This window comes from Ambystoma mexicanum, chromosome 11, assembly GCF_040938575.1.
Source record: "Ambystoma mexicanum isolate Mex_15411 chromosome 11, UKY_AmexF1_1, whole genome shotgun sequence".
Classification (NCBI taxonomy): Eukaryota; Metazoa; Chordata; class Amphibia; order Caudata; family Ambystomatidae; genus Ambystoma; species Ambystoma mexicanum.
In genome coordinates, this window is record NC_090934.1 from 142853349 (window position 1) to 142873744 (window position 20396).

Here is a 20396-nt window from a genome sequence, read left to right on the forward strand (position 1 = left end):
GTTACACTGAGTAGGAACGGTGCTGGGTCTCCAGAAGAGATCCCAGTTCCCAATAATACTCAACTCTATTTAGAACATGTGTATATCAATGGACACAACTCCTGCAGTCCGAGACACCACAGCGAGCCTCACTGTTGTCACCAGTCAGTGGGTACAGCCAGGCCAGTATATCGATGGGCCTGATAGTAGCGTCAGTGTGTTTGACCGAAAGAGTAAGTGCCTCTTGGCGATAATAGAGTTCAGCTGGTGAGGTGAAATGACCCAGCGCCGTGTAGCGGTGAAAGACTCCATCCCTGTCCCATGTCTGTTGAGCAACGATCTTCCTGGTCCTGAGATAGTCACAGCGGCTATGAGATCGAGGGCCCAAGAAGCCACCTGATTGAAGACTCTCAGAGCCTTTGGCATGCAGTGCTTCCAGAGGGCTTGTTGGAGGGATCTGCATGGCCCATAGCCGGTAGTTCAGTTTCACAGACTGCTGTCCTCTTGCGGGAGAGGGGCCAGTAGCCACTGAGGACCCTACTTTGGTAGCAGAGGACTCAGTGACTTCAGAGTTGCCTGGTGCAGTGCAGGAACCTGGGGTAGAGGACCAGGTGAGCACAGATCTAAATGGTGTTCTCAAGCTGGATGAGTTTGCATCATCTGGGGGCCTAGATCAGACTGACTTCTTTAAAGCCCAGAAAGAATGTCCCACTCTGGCGGGCCTGTGGAAGCAGGTGTAGGAGCAGGCTAAGGTCGAGCCCCTGGACTATTCAAAGTGTCCTGGGAGGATGGACTCCTGTACAGTGAGCCAAAAGACACTGAGGGTGAGGGCACCAGAAGGTTGGTGATTCCCCAATGCCACAGAAATGTTCTTTTTGGATTTGGCTCACCAAATTCCTTTACTATTCAATTGGGAGTGACTAAGACATCAGACCAGTTGTCTGCACACATTTACTTGGCGCAGTTCAGCGTAAAAGTTAAGGAAATTATCCGGTCCTGTCAGGCGGTACCACAAAGGCCCCCTTCATTCCATTACCTGTGGTTGGGTGGTCTTTCAAGAGAATAGCTACGGACATTGTTGGTCCCTTGGATCCTCTAATCAGCTCATGAGCAGATGCATCTTGGTGTGGTAGACCACGCCACAAGATACTCTGAGGCTGTCCCTCTGAAAAGCATCAAAGCCCCCGTGGTTGCGAGGTCTCAGATTGGGATTTTTTCCATGTTGGATTCCCCAAGGAAGTAGTTCCTGACAGGGGATAAAGCTTTATATCCGCCTATTACAATGCCACAGTAGTGGCTGTGTAGTTATTGGTTACTTTGCTGTTTCCATAGGAAGAGCACTTTTTGGGTGGCTTATAACTCCGCTCTCCCTGGACGAATCCTCACCAAACTTTGCAAAAAAAGTATATAGCCTACTCTGAATTTTTGCAAAGTTTGGTGAGGTTCGGTCCAGGAGGGGCAAAGTTATAGGGGGGGGGTCCCAAAATGTCTTTTTTTCCCATAGACTGAATGGGGAAAAAACTTTGCTCACGCCTACAGCCCAAACCGCTGGACGGATTTTCACCAAATTTGGACCAGGAGCAGCGGCTTGATCCTGAAAGCGTGCTTTTGCAAATTTGGTGAAAATCCGTCCATTAGTTTCTTTTTAAATGACCAAAAAGTAGGTCACAAAAAATTAGTGATATCTATGTTCGGTCCGCGGACACACTTCCCTGTTCGGTCTGCGGACAGTGTCCTGATTGGCTAATCGGCTTACGTCATATCTGCGGACATGCGAAGTTTTCGCAGATTGGATGGTGAAGAGCGTGGAGTGCGTCAGATTTTTAGAAACGCCCACCATCTTGGATTCGCAGACTTCGCCGATGTCCACGGACATCACGGTAAAACCATGTTAAAAACACAACATTGCAGTTGTCAAACTTATGAAATAATCTCTGGAGAGGTGAGGGGTGATGAGGATGGGATGGGATATGGCTGCAAGAAGCAAAAAACGGGTGTTTTTTGCTGCGAGAGTCCACAAACAGTTCGGATGTTCGCGAACAGTCCTGTGAAAGTTCGCGGACATCTCAGCATTACAGGGTTGGTGAAATGCAGATCTTGGATGGCTTATAACTTTGGCGCCACTTAATGGAACTGCATAAAAATGTGCATGTATATTCCTGACCTGATTCCGAGTGAGTATGCAAAGATTGGTGGGATTCTGTCATGATTGGACAAAATTAGAGGGGGGGTCCAAAATAATGTAAAGGCTTATAAATGAGGTACCATTTGACAAATCTACACTTAATTTTGGAAAATGATCACATATTTAGGTATGATTGTTTTGCGAAGTTTGGTGGGATTTTGTGAAGAGGGGGCAAAATTAGAGGGGGGGTCCCAAAATAATGTAAAGGTTTATAAATGAGGTGCCATTTGACAAATCTACACTGCATTTGGCAAACTGATAATAGATCTAGATATACATGTTTTAGTGAAGTTTGGTGAGATTCTGTCAAGAGGGAGCAAAATTAGAGGGGGGGTCCCAAAGTATTGTAAAGGCTTATAAATGTGGTGTCATTTTACAAATCTACACAAAGGTTTACAAAACGATTATAGATCTAGATATAGATGTTTTCGTAAAGTCTGAATGGATTTTGTCAAGTGGGGGCTAGGTTATTTGATAATTGTATGTGTATATATTTGACAGCTAACTTGCGTAAGGAGCATTGGCAAGGACCTACAAGCATGGTTTTGCAAATGAGCCAGTGTTTTTTTATCTGCCAAGTGTCATAATGTTGCTACAAAAAATAGCGGTATACCTTTAGTGACTGAGGGGTAGCCTGTGGCCATGGGCAGTGGCCAGAGTGTCCGGGTCATGAAATAAGGGCATGATCCAGACAATCTGGCTACTGGCCATGACCACAATGGACAGAACATAGAATTCAAGAGGCCATTTCCACCTGGGACTGGCTTTGTGGTAAAGTTATTCAAAATTAGGATAGATCTGAAAGGGAAGAAAAATGTGCTTGTGGTAATATGGTCATAGGGTTCTCTTTTTGCCTTTTGCAGGCTGCAATGCAAAGCGAAGAGTGGCCCGTATGGAACCCTCGCCTTCCCTTTCTATGGTGGACATCTTGGAAAAGGATTTTCCTTCCGGCGTCCCGCTGTAGGAAGAAAAATCCTCTGTTTTAGCAACCCGTGTTCCCGCTTTGGGAACCTGAGGTGCTAATGGCCTTCATCCCCCATTTCAGGGGCTGGAATGGGGGGATAATGTTCCAGAGACCTCGTTATCCACCCTTGCTTCGCTTGGGCTGATAGCTTGGGCTGCTGGGCCGGTATCCACCAATTCAGTCCCTGGAATGGAGGATGAACGCCACAATATTCACATTAGCATAACACAAAATGCAAATGGAAATGTTGGAAAATCTTATTGAGTCTATGTACTTTACTGAGAAATATAAAGTAGATGGAGTCTATACATTTTTTTTTAGTTCTATTTTTTAACTGTGAAAGGTGGTTCCTAAAGGAATATATCTTTTGTTGTTTTTGGATGTATTTTTTTTGGCAGGAGAGCTGAGAACAAAAGGTGGGGAGGGAAATGAGGGAAGAGGAACCAAACACTAATATGGAGGGGTAGGTGGACAAGGGAAAATGTTGCGCGTGTGTTATTTCTAAGGTAGGGGCCAGTGTTTCTCATGCTCCTTGATTACAGCAGTGGTGGTGGCTCTTGGGGAGGAGGGATGGCATTAGCTTATGCCATTTTAAGATAAATAGCAGTTTTCCTAAAAGTATGTACTGTGTACTAGATTGTTAATGGATAATGAGTAGGAATAGGTGTTGGAGCTGTGCAAGGGAAATTTTGAAGTTGAAAGTTCCTAGAACAGTAGAAAATGCAGTTCAGACTGTCTGCGAAGCAGAGATCTTACCGTGAAGTGTGGACGGGTACTCGAACACGTCATCATGCCGCGTGCCAGCGTATGGTCATGTGGCACTGTCCGGAAGGTCCGCTATGAAGTCAGATGTTTGTAGACGTTTTACGGATGCAAAACTAGTTGAATTAGTTGCAAAAAGTGTATGGAAGTGTTAAAAATGATTCTGGAAGGTGGGAAATGGCAGAGTTTTAAGGTGACACTTTGTAAATTGGACACAAATATTGCTATATTGGGTAAGTATGATTTTACTAACTTGTAGGAAAATAGCATGCACTGGTAAAAACCCATGAAATTCACTGAAAAAACTTTGTTAAGTGTACGTTATGATTAAGTTGCACTAATAAAAACCTATGAAATTCAATTAAAAAACCTTGTTAAGGGGACGTTATGGTTAAGTTGCGCTACTAAAACCTATGAAATTCAGTGAAAAAACTTTGTTAAAGGGACGTTATGGTTCCAAGTAAAACCGAAAACCCCCTGAAATTCGCCAGTTATGGTAAGCTAAGCAACCATAACTCACGCCACCACGGTGCACTGCTAAGACTAACAACCAGGACATCAAAGATGACATCACAAATGTCATTGAAAATATATATATATATATTACATGGCCACTGTAGTGGTTAAGTTGCTGTTTCCATAGGAAGAGCAGTTTTTGGGCGGCTTATAACTTCGCTCCCCCTGGACGAAAACTTTGCAAAAAAAGTATATGGCCCACTCTGAATTTTTTTGCAAAGTTTGGTGAGGATTCGTCCAGGGGGGGCAAAGTTATAGGGGGGTCCCAAAACTTTTTTTTCGCCATAGACTGAATGGGGAAAAAACTTTGCTCGCGCCTACAGCCCAAACCGCTCTACGGATTTTCACCAAATTTGGACCAGGAGTAGCGGCTTGGTCCCGAAAGCATGCTTTTGCAGATTTGGTGAAAATCTGTCCAGTAGTTTTTTTTTAAATGACCAAAAAGTAGGTCATAAGAAATTAGTGATATCTGTGTTCGGTCCGCGGACACACTTCCCTGTTCGCTCCGCGGACAGTGTCCTGATTGGCCAATCGACTTGCGTGATGTCCGCAGACATGCAACGTGTTCACTGATTGGACGGCGTGTAGCGTGAAACGCGTCAGATTTTCGGTAGCGCCCGCCATCTTGGATTCGCGGACGTCCGTGGACAGTGCAGTGAAACTTGGTTTCAAATTTGTATTTAGTAGAGTGTGTTGGTGTGTAAGAGTGTTTGGGGAGGGTGGGAGAGTATGAGATAGGTGAAATGATGTGTTTTTTTATGTGTTGGACGCTCTTGTTGTGTTCGATTTGTCTGCGGACAACACGGCTGTTCTGAAATGTTCGAAATAAACTAAATGGGGGGGTGTTCTGAGGACACAATATGTGTCAGTTTTGTTCGCAAGCAAGCGGAAACTGTTCTAAGAACACTTGCTGTGTCCTGAAATGTTCGTAAATAAACAAAATGGCGGTGTCCTGAGGACGCTGTCCGTATTGTTCTCTGGTAAGTTGAATGTGTTCTAAGAACACTTGTGGTGTCCTGAAATGTTCGTAAAAAAAACAAAATGGGGGTGTTCTCAGGACGCTGTCCGTATTGTTCTCTGTCAATTTGAATGTGTTGTAAGAACACTCGTGGTGTCCTGAAATGTTCATAAATAAACAAAATGTGGGGTCCTAAGGACGCTGTCCGTATTGTTTGATGGCAAGTTGAATGTGTTCTAAGAACACTCGCGGTGTCCTGAAGACGCTGTCCGTATTGTTCGCTGGCAAGTTGAATGTGTTCTAAGAACACTCGCGGTGTCCTGAAATGTTTGCAAACAAGCAAAATGGGGGTGTTGTGAGGACGCTGTCCCTATTGTTCGTTGTCAAGTTGAAAGTGTTCTAAGAACTGTCACGGTGTCCTGAAATGTTCGTTGGGGGTTGTCCTGAAGACGATGTCCGTATTGTTCGCTGGCAAGTTGAATGTGTTCTAAGAACACTTGCGGTGTCCTGAAATGTTCGCAAATAGAAAAATGAGGGTGTTTTGAGGACGCTGTCCGTATTGTTCGATGGGAAGTTGAATGTGTTCTAAGAACACTTGCGGTGTTCTGAAATGTTTGTAAATAAACAAAACGGGGGTTTCCTGAGGACGCTGTCCGTATTGTTCTCTGGCAAGTTGAATGTGTTCTAAGAACACTCGTCGTGTCCTGAAATATTCGCAAATAAACAAAATGGGGGTGTCCTGAGGACGCTGTCCGTATTGTTCGATGGCAAGTTGAATGTGTTCTAAGAACACTCGCGGTGTCTTGAAATGTTCGCAAATAAACAAAATGGGGTTGTCCTGAGGACGCTGTCCGTATTGTTCTTTTTCAAGTTGAAAGTGTTCTAAGAACCCTTGCGGTGTCCTGAAATGTTCGTAGGGGGTGTCCTGAAGACGCTGTCCGTATTGTTCGCTGGCAAGTTGAATGTGTTCTAAGAACTCTTGCGGTGTCCTGAAATGTTCACAAATAAACAAAATGGAGGTGTTCTGAGGACACTGTCCGTATTGTTCGCTGTCACGTTGAAAGTGTCCTAAGAACTGAGGGGTGTCCTGAGATGTTCGTAGGGGTGCCCTGAAGACGCTGTCCGTATTGTTCGCTGGCAAGTTGAATGTGTTCTAAGAACACTCGCAGTGTCCTGAAATGTTCACAAATAAAAAATGGGGGTGTTCTGAGGACGCTGTCCGTATTGTTCGCTGGCAACTTGAAAGTGTTCTAAGAACACTCATAATGTCCGTGGACATTAAAAGTTTACATAGGCCATAGTTGAAATGTTTGACTCTATGGGTGTGATATGCTGCGGTGGTTGTGGCCAGGGCATAGAGTGTTGGGTGCATGGCCATTTGACTCTATGCCCTGGCCACAACCACCGCAGCATATCACACTCATAGTTGCTTATAACTTTGAGTCAAAAACAAATTTATAAGGAACAAAGTTATAAGCCACTATGGGTGTGATATGCTGCAATGGTTGTACTTATTATAATATACTTACTGTTTGGTTTAGTAACTGGAGTACATGTATTTCTTGTTCATTTCTGTGATAAAAGAAAATAGCATGTTAGTATTAGTATTTTGTAATGACTTATTACATTGTATAATCAACCATTTTTTTTGGACCCTCATATTTAGCAGATTACAAACCAGAGTACTGTGCAATTTGCTGATTTTCTTTGTTTGTTGCTAAAATCATTGGGTCTGTGGGAGAAAAAAAAATCCATGTTGGATTAAAAAAAACCTTTTTCTGTTATGCTACAGTTTATTTGTTTGTTTTCAGTGTTCACTTGTTGTTTCTGGCTAATGCTTTATACATTGGCTTGTTGCAGTCTTTTGGAGCAGTAACATATTATTTATCTGTTTGGATATTGTTAAATTTTGGGACAGTTAGATACCAATTGACGTATTCTAACTGTCTATTTTTTGCTCTTATTTAGTGGTATTCATTTATCTGATTAGTTGTTGTAGAATCTTTGGGCAGTTAGATAGCTTTTAGAATATTCTAACAGTTTATATTTTTTTACTATAAATTTACTTAAAGTTTAAGTACAGTTTAGATATCAAATTTTGGTTTTACGAACATTAAATACGCGTTTGTAAGATTTACTGGTAATCTCTGCTTTAGAGTAATGGTACTATCATTGCATTCAAACCATCCACATTTCTTTTTTTATATATGCAGGGTAGTGCCCTGAATTGGTTGTGGCTCCTGTGTGGTAGATTATACCTATTGTTGTGAAGGTTTTCTTACCAAGTGATATTTGACCATGTGTGAATCCAGTCAGCTTGCAGTTGTTTTTGGAACCATCTGCATTGTAACGTAGAAGCATTAGTATTACGTATTTACTATGCGTTTGTATTACTAATGTGGAGCGATTATCCGAATTGCAGATAGTACATAATCTACCATGGTTTGTATTTTGTAAAAGTTGCTGAAATGGAATGGATTCACAATTAGGTATTGATATATATATGAAGCGTTCATTGGGGATTTCTTCTTGTGTCACATTGTTGCAGAGAGTGCATGTATGTTTCCACATGTATGAAATCTGGAAGATTTCATTTATAGTGGTATGTTTTTATTTTCCAGTACTTGTAGTAAGTACATTAGAAATGATTGTGGATCTTCCTGTGAGTTTATAGTGAATTTAACCATTCCAGCACAGTAATTGTTGTCTTATTCCATAAACACTATACGTGTTATCAGGATTCTTTGTTGCTTTTCTGTGAAGTACTAACATTTGCAAACACAATTGGTCTGTACTGTGTAAGTAAATATTTATCAACAATTGGTGGCAATTGAAATAGAATAGAATATTCATTGCTACATTTGCATAGCAACTTATTCCAACTATATTTGAGAGTTTAAATGGACCAGGTAGTTCTGTATCTGATTGATTTTTTTTTAGTTTGTCTTCCTTCTTTGATGAAGTACCTGGTTTACTTTCCCTAATGGGTTCTTTTATGTTTGTGGTACTTGATGAAGTTTTAGTTTCTTTTACTCTCTTTGGAGTATTTGCAGTGACATCCTGTTGCATTTCTGTTTGATTTAGTTTTCTTTTACAACGTTTTACTTTTTGTGGTACAGAATGTGTTTAGATGGGGGGTGTATAGTGAGCGAAGTCTATTGTATTCTAAAATGCAACGAATATCAGCGTTTACTTTACTTGCATCAAAGTTGATTAGAAATAGACCGTCAAGTGTACGTAAGCGTGATAGTGCTACGTAGCTCATGCCTTCTTTAAAGACTGTGTTACCAATGTCTATCATTGCTTTGTCTAGGGTAAGACCTTGTGGTTTATGAATGGTGACTGCGTATGCAAGAGTTAGAGAAAATTGTTCTCTGCGTATATACATGTCTTCGAAGAGAAGGAATCGAGCTGTTGAGCGTCCTATCCTTTTTACTTCTGAAAGTTTTGTCAAAGATAATATTAACAAACTGAATTTTGTTGTCACGTGGGTATGTTTGAAATCCAACAACTGTACCCAGTGCTCCATTAACTAGTCCTTGGTCCACATCAAGGTTACGTTTAAGCATTACTCTGCAATTTAAGGATAATTTTAATATCTTTTCCAATCCTGCTGTGTTTGAGATTGATTTTTCTAAACTATTTAGTCTTGTTGTGGCTTGGTCACACATGGGTAGTGTCATACCATGTACATCTAGTTTGTCTGTGGAGCTAATTTCCATTATTGGTTGCTTTTCTTTACTTAACATAATTTCCTTGAATTTGAAACAGCTTGCAAGAATTGGCATTAAGGCCATACAATTGACATTTTTGTGGGCTAATTAGCCCACAAAATCTGTAGCACATGCATTATCACCATAAAGTGCATGAATGTGCCGGATTTTCAATATTGCTTCTGCTTCTTTAGAAAGTATACCAACTCTGATACTTTTTAAGATGTTGGCATAAGTGAGATCTGCAGATTGCCGCATGTTTTCTGTTAATTCTCTGTATTGGAAATGTTGCCAAAGGTTGACATTTCCAATGCTGCCAACAGTTTTACGGCAGCGTTTGTGTCCTAATGTTTTAAACATAGGCTCACCTTTTACTGGTGTCAATTGAAGAAGATCTCCGAAAACAATAATGTGTTTTCCTGCAAAGAGCTCTTCATAGTTTGTTTTGAGTACTTCTTGTAATCTGAGGTGAATCAAAGCCAACATTAGGTTGGACACCATGCTCACTTCATCTATTAGAAGCATTTTCATTTGTTTCAATACTCTGCGTAGTTCCATTACAGTTTCTGTAGAAAGTTTGTAATAGTCTAATTTGTTTTGGTGTTCTACTGGCAGGAGTAGTAATCGGTGTAAAGTGACACCATCTATGTTGTATGCAGCTAAACCTGTGGGGGCAACAGCTAACAGTTTGTTGTTTGTCAATTGTTGAAGGAACTTACTGATGATTTTGGTTAGGAATATTTTGCCAGAACCAGCTTCACCACTGACGTACAATAGTATAGGTTTGAAATTTTGGCAGGTGCATCCTTTGGTTTCATGTTGTACACAATGTGCAATTTCTTTTGTTACTTCTTGAAAAATGCTACGTTGCTCATTGTTTAGTTTTGATTGTAGTATAGTTAAGTCTTCTTTATCTTCATACTGACACATGGTGTTTTCTACTTCTATCATAGCTAATTCTGACGCATTTGTTATTAGTGGCTCTCCCAGAGGTTTTTGGCTTCCTGTTACGGAAGGTTGACTACTGTCAGGAGTGTCCTTATCTAGTTGGGCCTGGAGTTCTTCTTCATGTTGCTGTTCAAATTGCAACATTGTTTTGTACTGTGTAAAGTTTACATCAGTTATAGTGCTTTCATTTGCTTTGAAAGCGTCTTCATATGAGTCATAGTTATCTAGTATGTCTTCATGTGTAGCAGGGACATTAAATATACTTGTTTATGTTGAGGAGTCTTTAATGACAATTTGATATGATTAATTAAATTTGGTTTGGTGAGTTTTACTAAGCTGCCTTCACAGTTTGTCTCTCTGTATTTACCGTTTTCTTTCATCAGGTTTTATATTATTTTTGTATGTGTAGTTTTGGGCTTTGTGGCATAGACACATGGTTTCCAAAGAGGTACTCCTGTTTGGGTAGTATGTGTCTAATAAATTGTTTTTTAAAATGCCTTGACTGTTGGGATCATGTTTGGCTATTGTTTCTATATCTTCGTATGATTTTAGAACTCTTTTTCTAGATTTAGCTGGACGAAGAATTAGCCATACTATATTTTCAGATTTACCATACAGTGCAGTACCAGTTAAACAATCAGCTGCTTCATAGGATCCACATTCTCTATGGGACAGCATTTTTATGCCCAAGCTGTATAATTTTTGAGACACTGTTTTATCTGATGACAGGTCATTCCAGAGGTCTTGCAGCTCTGTCATTTCTGCTTTGGTTAAGTATGCTTCGACATATCATGCAACTGCAGTAGAATTGTCTGCAATGTACTGCACATCTATGTTTGCATTCCATAAGTGGGCAATGATTGCAATGTAATCATTGATATATTTTTCTTCTTCTTTTCTTTTTATGTATTTCTTTTTATGTAATATGTATTTTTAGGTGACTTACCTTTAACACTATGTCTAACTGAAGACATGATGTTGTTCACTTGATCTGTATTTGTAACTGGTCTAGGGAAACCAAATCGGCATTTGGTGTAGCATTTCCCTTTGTTTTTGCATTTGCAACGACAATATTTGCCACATTTGTGTCTTTGAAATTGTAAAATTTGTGCATGAAGATCACTATTTTTGGATTCCGATGGAATTTCACAAGTGACATATTTTTCAATGAACTGTAAAACAGTGGCATTTTGACCAAATTTAGGAGCATTTTTAATCCATAAAAGCATGTGTATATGTGGTGCTCCTCTGGCTTGGTATTCTTTTCTCCAAAAGAAGAGTTGCACTTCTCCAAGGGGAGGAACAGTTTTATTAAAAATAAAATGTAGCATAGCAATGAAGCGATGGTGAAAATATCTTGAAACATTAACAGGATCCAGAGAACAAAGTTCTCCAGGTGTTAGTATATCTATGTTTGTTTTGTTTTTGTTTGATATACGTAGGAAATCATGTAAATCTTCCCAGGCATATTCTGCACAAGTTAATGTAACAAACCAAGTGGGTGGGCCAAGGTTTCTGATCATACAATGTACATCTCCGTGACGTCGAAACCAGTACTCTTTAGTACCACGCATATTTGCTAATAGATTTGTAATATTTGATTGTAAAACCTCATCTTTTCTTGCACTTTTTGTAATAATTGGGTAGCTGTCATATTTTGAAAGTGTGATCCTGATTTTAATATGTGTGCAACTCCGTAACATAAAGAGGCCGATTCATTGAATTAATGTGCGCTGAAAATTCCCGCGCAAGCATGCGAAACCGTGCGAATCTCAGTGCAAGTGTGAAAATCGCAGTGCAAGTGCGAAAATCGCAGTGAAACCCGCGCACATCGATTCATGGAAGTCCGTGTGCGAGTAAAATCTGGGATGTGCGCTGAAAATTACAGGTCATCTAACGGCGTGCGCTACGGCCACAGCGAAAGCGCATATAGCGCGGCACACATAACTAAAGTAGGCGTAACACGGGGCGTGACACGCGGAATGGGGAACAACTCGTGAAAATGTGGCCGTCACGGGGGAAGTACAAGAGGCAAGTGCGTGGAACGCCCACACGCTCGCCTACAACACGTATTCATGGAATCGAATAGTGAAAAACAGCGCACAGGCAAAGACGCGCACATGCCTAAACACGTCCACCACACGAAGGCAGGCGGTAGCGTCCCTGCGCATGAAAAAAATGTGCGCTAAAATGTGCGATAACAAAAAGCACGTATATACAGCTCTGATGAATGTCCCATACTGTGGTCATCTAGGACAAATGACGTGCAAAGGGGTACGCGACAAACACAACACCCGCTGTGTCAAAAATAGTGTGTGCGTGTATTTCGGGGGTGCGTGGGAAGTATAATACGCGATTGGCCTTGGGCGAGCGGGGTACATGTAAATCTGGGGTTCGCGTGAAGTTTCACACGCGATTGGCCTGGGTACGTGTAAATCTGGGGTTCGCGGGAAGGTTCACACGCGATAGGCCCTGTGCGAGTGGGGTGAGTGTATTTCTGGGGATCGCGTGAAGTTTCACACACGATTGGCCTGGGTACGTGTAAATCTGGGGTTGGCGGGAAGTTTCACACGCGATAGACCCTGTGCGAGTGGGGTGAGTGTATTCCTGGGGTTCGCGTGAAGTTTCACACGCGATTGGCCTGGGTATGTGTAAATCTGGGGTTTGCGGGAAGTGTCACATGCGATTTCAGCAGTGTACGTGTATTTTGGGCATGCCGTGTAGTCCTACACGTCAATTGGCAGTGTGGCTCCTCCCAGGTGTTCGCTCTACACCCTCCACGGCCCCTGCAGGCAGCCCACACCACAGGGGACTACCCTGCACCCCTGGTCATGTCCTGCAGGCAGCACATCCACCATGGGCATGCCCCCCAGGCAAGCCACATGTCAGCTTGCACTACTGATCACCAACGAATGACCCCCTCCACCCCCACCCCCCAGCACTGAGGGGCACCTGCCAGCAGGCCCCCACTCATGTCCCCCAGCAACCCCACCCCCCAGCAGTGCAGGGCACCTGCCAGCAGGCCCCCACTCATGTCCCCCAGCACCCCCACCCCCCAGCAGTGAGGGGCACCTGCCAGCAGGCCCCCACTCATGTCCCCCAGCACCCCCACCCCCCAGCAGTGCAGGGCACCTGCCAGCAGGCCCCCACTCATGTCCCACTCATGTCCCCCAGCATCCCCACCCCCCAGCAGTGCAGGGCTCCTGCCAGCAGGCCCCCACTCATGTCCTCCAGCACCCCCACCCCCCAGCAGTGCGGGGCACCTGCCAGCAGACCCCCACTCATGTCCCCCAGCACCCCCACCCCCGAGCAGTGCAGGGCACCTGCCAGTAGGCCCCCACTCATGTCCCCCAGCACCCCCACCCGCCAGCACTGAGGGGCACCTGCCAGCAGTCCCCCACTCATGTCCCACTCATGTCCCCTTGCACCCCCACCCCCTAGCAGTGCAGGGCACCTGCCAGTAGGCCCCCACTCATGTCCCCCAGCACCCCCACCCCCCAGCACTGAGGGGCACCTGCCAGCAGTCCCCCACTCATGTCCCACTCATGTCCCACAGCACCCCCACAACCCCAGCAGTGCAGGGCACCTGCCAGCAGGCCCTCACTCATGTCCCCCAGCACCCCCACCCCCCAGCAGTGAAATGGCGATCTCATGACACAAAGCAAAAGTCAACTATGTACATCAACACAAGACCGCCACACGAAGGCAGACGGTAGCGTCCCTGCGCATTAAAAAAATATGCGCTAACAAAAAGCACGTATATACAGCTCTGATGAATGTCCCATACTGTGGCCCTCTAGGACAAATGACGTGCAAAGGGGTACACGACAAACACGGACACCCACTGTGTCAGAAATAGCGTGTGCATGTATTTCGGGGGTGAGTGGGAAGTTTCACACGCGATTGGGCCTGGGCGAGCGGGATACATGTATTTCAGGGGCTCGTGGGAAGTTTTACACGCGATTGGGCCTGGGCAAGCGGGGTACGTGTATTATTGGGGTGGGCGGGGAAGTACAGGAGGCAAGTGTGCGGAACGGCCACACGCTCACCTACAACACGTATTAAGCGTGCGCCAAAAAAGACGCGCCAATCCGGAAAGAGGTACGCCAGCAGGAAGCAGGCGTATGTCAACCCGCTTAGCATAAAAGTGCACGCAAACAACAAACAAGCTCAGACGCCAGGATGAATATACCGTTCCTAGCAGCAGTGGCCGTGGGATACCGCAGGAGGAGGAGGAGGATAGTCAGGGGCAGAATTTTTACACCAAGAACAAGCCTTTTTGGGCTGCCTGATAACCAGGTGTATGGGAGGTACAGGTTTCCACCTCACATAATACTTGACCTGGTCAGTGAATGGGAGGATGACCTCACATCATCCACCCTGTGCTCCCAAGTACTCAGCCCCCTGCAGAAGGTCCTCAATGTACTGCACTTCTTGGCCACTGGATCATTTCAACGGACAACTGCTATAGTGGGGGGGGTGTCACAGGCCACGCAGTCACGCTGCCTACACCAGGTGTTGGCAATCATGACTGCACGCCCATCTGTCCGCAGGCACATATACTTGCCCAGAACACCTGCAGAAAGGCAGGCTGTCGTCCAGGATTTTTACGGGGTGGCACACTTCCGCAAAGTGCTAGGTGCCATTGATTGCACCCATGTGGCTCTACATCCCCCCAGGGCATCAGAGCACATCTACAGAAACCGCAAGCACTGGCATTCCATCAACGTCCAGGTAGTATGTGATGCAAAGGGAATCATCACCTCAGTATATGTCAACTATCCAGGGTCCACCCACGACAGTTTCATCTACAGAATGTCAACCCTAAACCGGGACCTAGAAGCTGGGCGGCATGGCGATACATGGCTGCTCGGTGAGTATAAATGCCACAGCACATGCATGCATGTCAGATACTGAGCAATGTCACAACCCCACTAATGATACCCATCACCATCTCCCCAGGGGACAGTGCCTACCCTCTGAGCACCCACATGATGACGCCAATTCGGAATCCCACCACGCCACCCGAGGTAAGATACAACACAGCCCATATTGCAACCCGGGGCATAGTGGAGCGCACATTCGGAGTGCTCAAGTCACGCTTTCGCTCCCTTGACCATTCTGGCGGGCAGCTGTTATACGCTCCCCCAGTAGTGTGCAGGATCATAGTGGCAGCATGTGTCCTGCACAATGTTGCAACACGCCGCGGCATGCCGGTGGACATGGTGGTGCCCCCACATCCCCAACCACAAGCATGCCCGCTCCGCATGGCAGGGGAAAGGGCACGGGGTGAGGCAGCCCGTACAAAGCTGGTGGATAATTACTTCACCTAAAATCACACCCCTGTGGAGTGCACACAGCCCTGGCACATGCCAGCTGACAATCAATGATGATGACATAAGGGACAGTCAACTGTCACAACCATACCAGCCTGAGATTGGTCACCTGGAAGTGTTACATTGTGTGCCCTACCTACACAAACACCACCAATGCGGTGTCATCAAAAGACACACTTCTATGCTGCAAAAATCATTACCCCTTGCAAAATACAACATGACAACAGTGCCATGTCACCCAACCCCTCCCCAGCACTGCCACCCAGCACACCATGGCATGTCATGCTATGTGAGAGCAAACAAAGCAATCCCCAAAACATCACACAAGTGTCAAAGTACAGTGTCCTCAATGGAAACTGCCCACACACAATATGCTCCCAGTAATGTAGAACTAACAACACACATGACCAAATACTTACCAACAATTCAATGCAGCTACACAACCTCAAACATAGCATAAACATGACAGTACTAAGTTAAAGTAGTGGTAGTCTTACAACCTGATCATGACAGCACATCGGCCACTTCCAACTGTACAGTGCTGCTGCCACGCAAATGTCCAAGTGCACTGCTTACAACATGAACTCCATCTCCAAAGTAGACGGTCTTGTGAAGACATGAGGAATTAACCTGCATATTTGGCGAAAGACATGGATGTACAAGCACATAGCAATACACCATGCAGTGTACAATTCAACAACAATATCCACTAGGAATGTATACACAGTATTGACTACAGACTGCCCACACAGCTCATGGGAGTCCTACATCACCGTGTAAGTCAATGTCACTTGGGCACACCCTTTGCAAGCCTATGGAAACGGGAAGCAGGAGGGGTGTGTCTCACGAACCGAAGCATCTAACCCAAACTCAGGACAAGCCTGCATGTGCCCAGCCGGAACACAGTGGATGCCCACGGGAGCCACACAAGGCAACACACTGCAAAAACATTTTTTTTCAAAAAATCAGAAATGGCCATGTGGGTGCCAGGGGGAGGGGGAGGCCACCTAGGAAGTCCGAGGACAGGGTGCGCACCAACACCCACCTGTGTGGATGTTGGGGAAAAAAAATACCTCCATGGGCTCATGGCCTGCACGGCTATGCTAATGTGGGAGAACTGCTGCTGTCACTATCATGACCCTCTGCTGCTGCCACAGGAGGTTGTGCTGCCACAGGAGGTGGTGGTGCAATGGGAGGCAGCCCACGCAAAGCCCTAGTATGGACCTCCATGGCAGCAAGCATGCGGGTGTGGAAGGTCTCGTTTTAGAGGATTATAGTGCGGAGATCCCCATGCAGCACCTGACGTGATGCATGGATCTCCTCCCGAGTTGCCTGCATCTCAGCTGAGAGTGAACGTGTGAGCCGCTCCAGCTGCTGTTCTGTCCTCAAGTTAGTGGAAGCCTCAAGGTCAACAAGAGTTTCCCTGAGGTGATGGAGTTCTACCCTCAGGGCTTCCCTGTGGCCCTGGGACTCTATTGATATCGATTGGCGTAGAGTCTCCAGTGCCGCCCGTCTGTCCCTGTTGGACGCCAACATGTCCTCCCTGTGTGATTGGCAAATGGAGTCTGTTGCCTGCTGTAGTAGCTCCATCTGCCTGTCAGGGGGGAAAATGGAAGTGGCCACCCTCTCCATTGCTTGAGCCATCATCTCAACTGATGCTGCCTGTTGAGTTGCCATACCGTAAATGGATTGTTCCCATGCGGTATTGCCTGGTGGCGTACGGCCACCGCATCGGCGGGCACCACACCTGTTTGGGGCAAGGCGATCTGCGCCTTGCTGTGCCGGCACTGCCTGAGGCTGCAGGACTGCATTCCCCTTCTGATCTGCTGGCCCAGGAACAGGATCAGATGTTGTGGAGTGTGAACCTGCATCCGTAACCACCAAAGGCGGGCTTACCAACACTGACATCCCCATAGAGGGTTCTACCCCTGGTACAGGTGGGTTGGACAGAACAGAATCCCTGCCAAAAACACTTACCTGCGACGCCACATAGGTCTCATCATCTGAATCAACACCTGAATAGAGGTCTGGGGAGGTGCACCCAGAGGCACCCCTCGATAGAATGTTCTGCAGCAAGATTGGGTTCTCACCCACCACCACACCACGTCCCCCACTGGTTCCCGGTCGTGCCTGAGATTCCTCCTGGGTCTGCACCATCTCCTCAACCTCAGCAGCATCAAGTGCGTCATCCCCTGCAAACACATGAAAGACAAAAAATGCAAACAGGCATTAACACCATAGCACACAAATAGGCCTGACAAGCTACAGAACCACTACATGATTTACACGATTTACACATGTCCCACATGACTATAACCCTCCCATGCATGCACTGTCACTGAGTTTGAAGGAGACCCAAAAGGCAGACACTGATGACACCTACATGGAAGAGCAACACATTTGCTGCATGCTGGGTAGCACTGCCATCACACATTGGCCTGTGAGTGGCATGTCCAATACGCATACATGACACATGCCATCACACAGATGGCATGTACCATAGCCATGGTACATTCCACAAGTACATCCATATGTCAGTGAATGAATACTGTCACCATCCATGTGAGATGGACATGATGAGATGAAAAATGCTACATAGTGTGACAAAATAGGCATGTGCCACACACTGCAACACATCCAGTGTCCAAAAATACAGTGATTGCAGGCTGATGTATACAGCAATTGTTTGTCACTTCAACATGACAGGAAACAACTATCATGTTCCACATTCAAAGAGGCCCCAAAAATCCATGTGATCAGGCCAATACTCAATTAGCCTGAATGGTCAAATCATTCATCTAACAAGGTAACACATGTGGTCCAATGTGGGGTTCATCAATGACAGACGCATGTCACAAATGTGACAATAGGGCTGAGGAATGCGTAGCCAAAGTGGGAGAATTGAAACAATTAGCCTGAACGAACACTGAAAAATACAAACAATGTTGTTGCTAGATGCCACTTCAAGGGCAACTGCCGTAATGTTGAGCCAAATTACTAATGTGGGCAGAAGGGATACTGTCACACCCAAATCCCAGGCCGCTCAATGTTTTGGATGAAGCTCATGGGTGACCCATACCACTCAGGCACACACACCCTCACCTGGCACTCAATCAGAACCCGTCACCCAAACAACATACACATACATTACACATACATGCATTGGCACTCACCGGACAATGCTTCATAAACAGGTAGTCCTCCCACACCTTTGATCTGTTCCTCTGTGATGAAGGCCCCAGCAACAGACTCATGTTCAGTGAGTTTGTTGTCCTCTTGTGGAGACCCACCGCCAGTCACCAGAGTAGCGGCATGATTTGAGGCCAGCTTCTTCTTTGCTCTGCATTTCAGGTCATTCCACCGCTTGCAGCAATCATCAGCTGAGCGCCTCACAAATCCAAGGGCACTTATGCTGTCGGCGATGGTCTGCCAGTGTGCCTTAGTTTGACCAGGTGTGGTCTTGCACCCTGCAGTCACCAACATTTTGTGGCTATGTGCCGACACATAGTGCACAAGTGCATCAAGTTCTGCGTCATTAAAGCAAGGCTTTCTTGATGTGCCGGAGTGTGTAGCCGTGTCTGGGGTCTCAGCCTGTCGTGCCAGAGCACCCTTCTTCCTCTTCTTTAAAGGTGGAGCAGAGCCAGAGTGGCTTACGCCGCTCTGGTCATTAGGGGCAGAATCACTGGTGGACTGGAGTGTGGGAATGCACAGTGACCCTAGTTCTTGATGCAGGCATTGGTTGCTGGGTAATGTTGGCAGGGGGAACGTCAGTTTGATGGATTGGGACTGACACTGTCCTGGCTGGCGGAGTCAGAGCTGGGGCGGATGGAGCTGCAGCTGCCCCTGCAGCCTCCCCACCCTGCATACTTGGGGCAGCAGATGACATAACTGCCCCAGATCCACGTGGATTGGTGACAACAACTTGCACCGCCACACGTGGCCTAGACTTGCTGACCTGGAAGTCAGCCAGGGAGTCATCCTGTGCCAGGTCAGGTGCCACAATGAGCTGGTCCAACAGGGGCTGAGCTTGGATGGTGTCAGCCATATTTCCTTCAACCATGAGGGGGGGCATGGGTGTCCCTGATTGTTCCTCCACACATGGGGGCATAGGGGCACCCTGCAAATCCAGGCCACATCCCCTACTGCGCCCACCACGCCCACCTTTTGAGGGTCGGCCACCTTTGCCTCCCTTACCGCTTGGTCGCCTCCCAGCCATGGCACTGATGTTGTTGTGCGTATGGGAGTTGCAGTTAACTATTGTCCTGGGCAATTGGGGGTCAAAGGGGTAAGATACCAGATGGAATACGTACCCTAGTGCTCTAACAAGGCTGACTGTGACCCCTGGGGGAAGATGACGAGTAACGCAACGCACAGGCAGCTCAAAATGAAAAATAAACGTGCACGCAACCCCTCGTAGACCACGTACATGAAAAAATGAACTCACACTACGCTGTGGCACCCAGAAACACAAAAATAAGCGTACGTGTAATACACGCAGCCTACAATGACCTCAGAAGGGGAACGCGACACACGGGGCAAGCACAGTTGCTAAGTATGTGCGGAACTCACCGTCTGCCTGGAAAAAGAACGTGAAAAATACGCCCATGTGCGCGTTGGCAACACCCCCGCCAAAAGAAGAATTGTACGCTGTCTGAGGAGACAGGACAAAAGGAGAAGTGAACTCTGTTTGAGGAAACAGGCCCAACAAAAAACCAGAAAAGAGCTGTCAGAGGTAACAGGGAGTACGAACTAGAAACGCTGTGAAGTAATCGCGTGTGAACCGACAAGAGGTACAGATTTCACCCACTCGCGCTCCACAAAAAGCACGTACAAGGAAATAGCGTCCTACAAGCAGCTTTTAAACCGGCCCACATGTACACGTCAGATACGCGTGTACGCGGGCGCTTTCCTCCAATTACACGCGATGACACTCGGACGTGCAGTTTTTCCACGTGTGCTGTGTCATCACGTGCTATGAGGGAAACGCCTGCGCGCGTAATGTAACTTACGCGCCTACGCGCTAAGGGCCTTTGGT